Source organism: Cebus imitator, unplaced genomic scaffold, assembly GCF_001604975.1.
Source record: "Cebus imitator isolate Cc_AM_T3 unplaced genomic scaffold, Cebus_imitator-1.0 Scaffold859, whole genome shotgun sequence".
Classification (NCBI taxonomy): Eukaryota; Metazoa; Chordata; class Mammalia; order Primates; family Cebidae; genus Cebus; species Cebus imitator.
The window spans coordinates 12080-20029 of record NW_016108174.1 but is presented as its reverse complement, the minus strand read 5'-3'; the positions used below and the strand labels follow the sequence as shown (position 1 = coordinate 20029).

At 37.4% G+C, this 7950-nt stretch overlaps 1 pseudogene across 1 annotated transcript; it reads right to left on the bottom strand.

Moving 5' to 3' along the window:
• Positions 1 to 4576: 4576 nt before the first annotated feature.
• On the bottom strand, positions 4577 to 5942 carry LOC108297911 (annotated as a pseudogene). The gene has a single exon (XR_001822385.2). The product of XR_001822385.2 is annotated as a signal recognition particle subunit SRP68-like (transcript).
• Between the last annotated feature and the right edge of the window lie 2008 nt (positions 5943 to 7950).

Genomic DNA, 7950 nt, shown 5'->3' with positions numbered 1-7950 from the left:
AGGGAAGGGGAAAGAACAAATATTCCAGAAACCATAATAATTCAAGGAAAATGATCTAATTCTAATTGGGCATTGCTTTCAATTAAGCAAACATTATGCAAAAATATTGATTAAAGGAATATAATTAGAATATTTTTTTCTGAAATGAAGGCAAGGAAAATAAATGTCTTGGAATAAATATATATCTTATGAATCGTGTCCATTTTATTTCTTTTTCATTTTTGTATTTATTTTTTTTTGACATGGAGTCTCGCTCTGTCACCCAGGCTGGAGTGCAGTGGTGCCATCTCAGCTCACTGCAACCTCCACCTCACAGGTTTGAGCTATTTTCCTGCTTCAGCCTTCCGAGTAGCTGGGATTACAGGTGTGTGCCATCACACCTAGCTAATTTTATTTTGTATTTTTAGTAGAGATGGGGTTTCACCATGTTGGCCAGGCTGGTCATGAAATCCTGACCTCAAGTGATCCACCTGCCTTGGCCTCCCAAAGTGCTGGGATTACAGGCATGAGCCACCGTACCCAGCCCCATTTTATTTCTTAACCAATGTAACCAGTTTATAAATAGAACACCCAGACATATGTAACAATAGAAAATTGTAGACATCTTTGATATTTTGACAGCTTTCAGTCATATCAAAACCATAACTTTATACATATTTTTAAAGTTTTGATAATATGAAGATATATTTGCCTAAGTAAAATTTTAGAACATATCTTATTTACCAATTATGTTCACTTGACTTACAGCTTTTGTATATTGATATAAATGTACTCCGTTTGCACTTCCCCATAACTCACATGTTAGGAGCAATCATCGTTAGTAAATCTCAGTGTTTAGCTGGAGGAACCATTCTTCACAAAAAATTGGTTCTCATCCCCATTTCACAACTTACGGGAAGGTCAATGCCTGCCTATGATTTCTTTGAATCCTCAGAAATTTATATTCTCATACTTACCTCTTTCTCCTGCTGCATTAGTTCAGTTTCTAGTTTGCTTAATGTCTAAAACGTACTTCTCCATTCATGTGTTCACCTTGGTGTGGAGACAGCATTTTTTCTGCTTCCAATTTCTAACATATGGTATCTATCAGACTTTACCAAAAGTTTGAAAACATGCTGTGCATGTTGGTCGTCCCTGCCCTAGGTTATTGTAGCCACACTGCCATGAAAAGTAGTTCATTTGTGGCACCTAATGGACTGCAAAGGCTTTTTCCTGTTTCAGGCTCCTTTTCACTCCCATCTTTCTTTCCATCTGCTTCACACTCATTTCCGTCTCATATCCACCCTCACTCCTATGGGCTCTGAATTCTTTCCATACAGAACAGAGCTCTCTGTAGTCCCTACTCCAAAGCTCAGTTCCAGGCCCACAGTGGTTGCACCAATATCCATTAAGGTGCAGTCCACATTAGCAGCAGAAAAGACCAGCAGCATCCCCGAGATTATTTTTAACAAGATCTATCCCCCAGTCCCCTTTAGAAGGCAGCTGCTGTTTTAAGTGGAAGTATTCACTTTTTTTCTCAGTTTCACTAGAAATAGTTTCATAATGATAAGAATGTAGGCTGGTGACCCATCAGGACCTAAGCATAGCAGCATGGCTGCTGCTAGTGGGTGTTGCATTCATTCAGAATCACACAATAATTAGATGGATAGAATAGTTTTATTTGGAGTGAAAACCTCCTCACACAGAGGAATGAATAAAAGTAAAATAGAGGTACACTTGTAGATCTGAAAAACGGGTTTCATGGGTTAGTCAATGGGGAATAACCCCCAGGAGGAGGGGTGCTTACCTGAGTGTTAGGATGCTGGATGCGCTTGTCTGAGTGTGACTCTCATTTCCTCCCAGGGAGCTACTAGGGATTAGGGCTTAGGTAAAGGGGAAGCTGATTGCTTCAGCTTACCAAAGGGCTCTCCATAAAAGAACACTTAGGGAAAACAAGATCACTTTGGGGAACAGTAGCTCTTTCCCACTTATCCACACCATCTCTAGGAAAGGCAAGAGTTCACTGGTGACCATGTGTCTATCCTGCTATCCCTTCCATCCTCAAGAAGACTCTTACTGGCCCTCATATGAAAGTTCTCCCTTGTTCTTGATGCAGAGAAGTGTCTCCAGACATTTATTCCTAGTCGCATATCATATAGTTTTAATCTATGTTTTCATCTAGAAGATTCACAATTTCAGGCCTTACATTTAAGTATTTAATCCATTTTGACTTAATTTTTGTACATAATGTGAGATAAAGATCCAATTTTATTCTTCGAAGTGTGGATATCCAGTTTTCCCAACATCCTTTATTGAAAAGACTGTCCTTTTCCCATTGTGCATTCTGAGACCCTTTGTGAAAATTAATTGACCATAATTGCACGAGTTCATTTTTTGGGCTATCAATTTTGTTCTTTTTTATGTGTCTGTTTTTATAATGATATCATGCTATTTTAATTACTATAATTTTGTAATATAGCTTAAAGTCTGGTAGTAAGATGCCTCCAGCTTTGTTCTTTTTGTGCAGAATAGTTTGGCTATTCAGGGTTTTCTGTGGATCAAACAATTTTAGATTTTGTTCTATTTCTGTGAAAAATCACACTGGAGTCTTGATAGGGATTCCATTAAATCTATAGATCACTTTTTGTAGTATAAACATTTTAACAATATTAATTCTTCCAAACCATAAACATGATATATATTTCCATTTATTTGTTTCTTCTTCAATTTATTTCATCAAAGTTTTATAAATTTTAGTGTATAGATTTTTCATCTCTTTAATTAAATGTTTTCCTAAGTATTTTAATTTTCTAGCTATTGTAAATGGGATTTAAAAAACCTTTTCTTCAGATAGTTTGTTGGTAGTATTATAGAAGTACTACTGTTTTTGTCTATTGATTTTGTATCCCAAAACTGTACTGTATTTGTTTATTAGTTCTGACTTTTTTTTTGAGATGGAGTCTTGCTCTGTTGCTCAGGCTGGAGTGCAGTGGTGCAATCTTGGCTCACTGCAACCTCTGCCTCCCGGGTTCAAGTGATTCTCCTGCCTCAGCCTTCTGAGTAGCTGGAATTACAGGTGCACACCACCACACCAAGCTAATTTTTGTATTTTTAGTAGAGACGGGGTTTCACCATGCTGGTCAGGCTGGTCTCAACTCCTGACCTCATGATCCGCCCACCTCTGCCTCCCAAAGTGTAGTTCTGACATTTTTTTGATGGAGTCTTTAGGGATTTCTATGTCAAATCATATCATCAATAAATAGCAACAATTTCCCTTCTTCCTTTTCAATTTGGATGCTTTTTATAGCTTTCTCTTTCCTAATTGCTCTGGCAAGGACTAACTATACTATAATGAACAGAAGTGGATAACTTTGTTTTATTGCTGGTTTTAGAGAATGTTTTATTCAACTTTCATTGTTGAGTCCAATGCTAACTGTTCTCTTGTCATATGTGACTTTTATTCTGTTGAGGGACATCCTTTTTATCCTAATCTGTTAAGAGTTTTTATCACAAAAGAATGCTCAGATTTGTCAAATCCTTTTTTCTCCATCTAATATGACGATCACATGGTTTTTGGTCCTTCATTCTGTTTAAGCGGTGTATCACATTTATAGATTTGCATATGTTGAATCATCCTTTTATCCCTGGGATAAATATCACTTGATCATGTAAATAATACTTTTAATGTAAGGTTGAATTTAGTTTGCTAGTGTTTTGTTGAGGATTTTTGTATCTATATTCAACAAGGATACTGACATGTAATTTTTTTTTCTGTAATGTTCTTGTCTGGCTTGCTATCAGGGTGATGTTAGCTTTGTTAAAAAAAAAGTTAGAAAGTAATGTTTTCTCTTTGACTTTGGAAAAGTTCGAGAATAACTGGTATTTGTTCTTTAAATATTTGATAGAATTCAGCAGAAAAGTCATCAGGTTCTGCAATTTTTTGATGGAAAACTTTTTACTATTGATTCAATCTCTTTATTCATTATTGAACTCTTTGCATTTTCTATTTCTTTATTATTGTATCTTGGAATTTATATATTTTCTAGGTTATCCAGTTTGGTGTTGTATAATTTTTCATGGTAATATGTTATGATCCTTTGTACTTCTGTAGTAGCAGTTGTAATTTGTCCTCTTTGATTTCTGATTCCCTTTATTTGAGTCTTCGCTCCCTTTTCTCAGTCTAGCTAACAGTTTGTTGATTTTGTTTAACTTTTCAAAAAAACAACTCTTGGTTTCATTGATTTTTTTGTCTCTGTTTCATTTATTTCTGCTCTAATCTTTGTGATTTTCTTTCTTTTGCTAGCTTTGAGTTTAATTTGTTCTTCCTTTTTGTTCCTTGAGATGTAGCACTAGGTTGTTTATCTGATATCTTTCTTGTTTTAAAAATAAGCATTTTTTGCTATAAATTTTCCTCTCAGAACTGCTTTTGCTCCACCCAATACGTTTTGTATGTTGTGTTTTCATTACCATTTGACTTAAGATTTTTCCTATTTTCTTTTTGACATTTTTCTATGACCCATTGGCGTCTCAGGATCATGATGTTTAATTTCCACATATTTGTGGATTTTCCAAGATTTTCTTGTTATTGTTTTTTTTTCGTAATCTTTGCCTTTTAATATAAGATTTTGTTTCATCATTTCTGAATGTAACACATTTCTTCTAAAAATAGAGCTCTCTGCTTGTTCTGAAACTTCTTAGAGTTCACAGGGAGGTGAAGGGGAATAAGGCTGACTGTAATTCTGGGATGACGTTGTCAGTTTCATAGTCATAGATAAATTTTTCAAGGGATCCTGGATGCTCACAGCAAGGATGAGTTCATTTCAAATCCATGGTACCTGAAGAAGCATGACAAAGCGTTTCGAGGCCCCATCTGTGCCTGGCGTGGACTCCAGAACACATTACTGACCAAACAGAGCACCAGACAGCAGCGGCCCCTCTCCCAGGAGGTACAGGAGACAGGATGACCCCGCACACATCTACCAGAAGATGACAGGGTGCTCTCCTAACACACTGGTTAAGAATGTAAGTGTACAAACCCAAGATGTAGGAATGCAGGGCTGAATATGTAAACTCCTGCCCTGGGCCAATGCAGACCTGGATTTAATATCGTGAAACTTGCTGGGATTTTCTCACAATACAGATGAAGAGTCAGAATCTTCCCCCACCCCTGAGGAAGAGCCTGGTTAGCTCCTGAACTCAAAGATGCCCTTGACGTACCCAGTGAGTCCACTCTTGGTCTTCTGTTCCAACTTGTCCTTAAGGGGTGGGAAAGCCACATGATTGAGGGCCAGGTCAAAAAACAAAGGCTTGCAGGGGATGGGCTGGAAGCCTGGTGGGAAGTGCACAAGGTTGGCTTGCTTGGTGACCAGGAAAAGGTCCAAGCAGAATGTCTCAAACCGTTCAACCAGAGGCTTATTGTCCTTGACTTGGAAGGAGGTTTGATGAGAATTATCTGAATCAAGGATGACCATGGCCTGCAGGGAGCACTTCTCCGACCGCACTTGAGTAATGAGCTCTTCCATGTCAGGCAGGTCCGTTAGGCTGTTCTTGAAGGCGCCAGCATCAGAATTTACTTCATTTGCATATTTCAGGACTCTATCATACAGGACAAGGGTTTCACTCCACTTCTTCACCAGCACATAGGACTGAGAAATGAAAAAACACCTGTAAGCTTTAAATACCAGAGTCTTGAGGCCTATCTCTTTCTGGAAGGCTTTGTCCTCCTCTATACCAGGAAGCTGGAGCAATTCCACCAGATTCTGTAGGATGATGTTGTAGAGCCAGATCAGGTCCTGGGGCCGGGGGGAGCACTTGCTGTCATCCTCTGGCTGCTGCTGCAGCAGAGCCCTCTACAGACCTTTGGCCATGTTCTCATTATGCTTGATTGCCGTTGACAGGTTGATGTAAGTCAGGTAGCTGTGCAAGTACTGAAGATTAGACACCTTCCCCGACTCTAGTTTCATAATGTTGAGGTTAGAAAAAAGTGGTGATATGATTTCAATTCTCTTAAATTTATATAGACTTGTTTCATGGCCTAACATATGTTGTATCCTGGAGAATGTTCAAGGCATGCTTGAAAACAATGTGTATTTTGTTGCTTTTGGATGAAACTTTCTTTACATATCTGTTAGTACTATTTGGTCTAAAATATAGTTCAAATCCAATGATTGTTCATTAATTTTCTGTGTGAATAATCTGTCTATTGTTGAAAATCAGTGACTGAAATCTCCTGCTATTATTGTATTGCAGTCGCTCTCTCCCTTCAGATCCTTTAGTATTGCCTTAATATATTTACATGCTCTAATATTTGGTGTGTATGTGTGTACGTGTGTGTGTGTGTGTGTGTGTGTGTGTGTGTACAGCCGTTACATCCACTTGATTAATTGACCTTTTAATCATTATATAATTACCTTCATTATCTCTTTTTATAGTTTTTAACTTAAATGCTATATTGTCCAATATGAGTATAGCTACACCTTCTATCTTTTGGTTTTCATTTACATAGAATATCCTTTTCTATCCCTTTACTTTCAGTCTGTGTGTATGCTTAAAGGTGAGACTCCTCAAGGACCTAGAAATAGAAATTCCATTTGACCCAGCAATCCCATTACTGGGTATATATCCAAAGGATTATAAATCATTCTACTATAAGGACACATGCACATGAATATTCATTGCAGCCCTGTTCACAATAGCAAAGACCTGGAACCAACCCAAATGCCATTGATGATATACTGGAGAGGGAAAATGTGGCACATATACACCATGGAATATTATGCAGCCCTCAAAAACAATGAGTTTGTGTCCTTTGTAGGGACATGAATGAACCTGGAAACCATCATTCTCAGCAAACTGACACAAGAACAGAAAATCAAACACCACATATTCTCACTTATAGGTGGGTTTTGAACAATGAGAACACATGGACACAAGGAGGGGAGCATCACACACTGGGGTCAGTTGGGGGGAAATAGGGGAGGGACAGCTGGGGGTGGGGAGTTGGGGAGAGATAGCATGAGGAGAAATGCCAGATATATGTGAAGGGGAGGAAGGCAGCAAATCATGCTGTCATGTGTGTACCTATGCAACAATTTTGTTCTTCACATGTACCCCAAAACCTAAAATGCAATAAAAAAAGGTGAGATAAATCTCTTATAGGCAGCATATATTTGGGTCTTAAAAAATACATTCCATCATTTTATGTCTTTTTATTGAATAATTTAATTTATTCACACTCAAGGTAATTATTGACAGGTAAGAACTGACTACTATCATTTTATAACTTGTTTGCCTACTGTTTGTATATACTTTCCTTCTTTCCCTGTTGCTGTCCTCCCTTGTGGTTTGGTGGCTTTCTATAATAGTATTATTCGAATCTTTTTTGTGTTTTATACATCTAATACAATAATTTTTAATTTTTTGTTACCATGAGGCTTACATAAAACATCTTATACTGATAACAGGCAATTTCAAGCTGAAGAAAACAACTTTGATTGCATACAACTCTGTGCATTTACTTCTGTCCATTATATGTTTTTAAGCCAAAATTTATATAACTTTGTAATTGTTATCCCTGGCCACTAATTTTAGCTATAATTGTTTTAATAGATTTGTCTATTAAGCATCATACTAGAGGTAACATTTATTTACACACCACCAGTTCAGTCCAAAATATTCTGAAACATGACCCTGGCTACTTTTATCATTGAGTTTTATGCTTTTATGTGGTTTGTGTTATTAGTTAGTTGCCGTTTGATACCGCTCAAAGAATTCCCTTTTAGTAATCCCTGTCAGGCAGGCCTAGTGAATTTCTTCTATCTGAAGGATAGCTAAGCTGGGTAAAATATTCTTGTTTGGCTTTTTCTTCTATTTTTCATTCAGCACTTTAAATGTATCATCTCACTCTTTCCTGGCCTGCAGTGTTTCCCCTGAGAAATCTGTGGAGAGTTCTATTGGGACTCCCTTGTATGT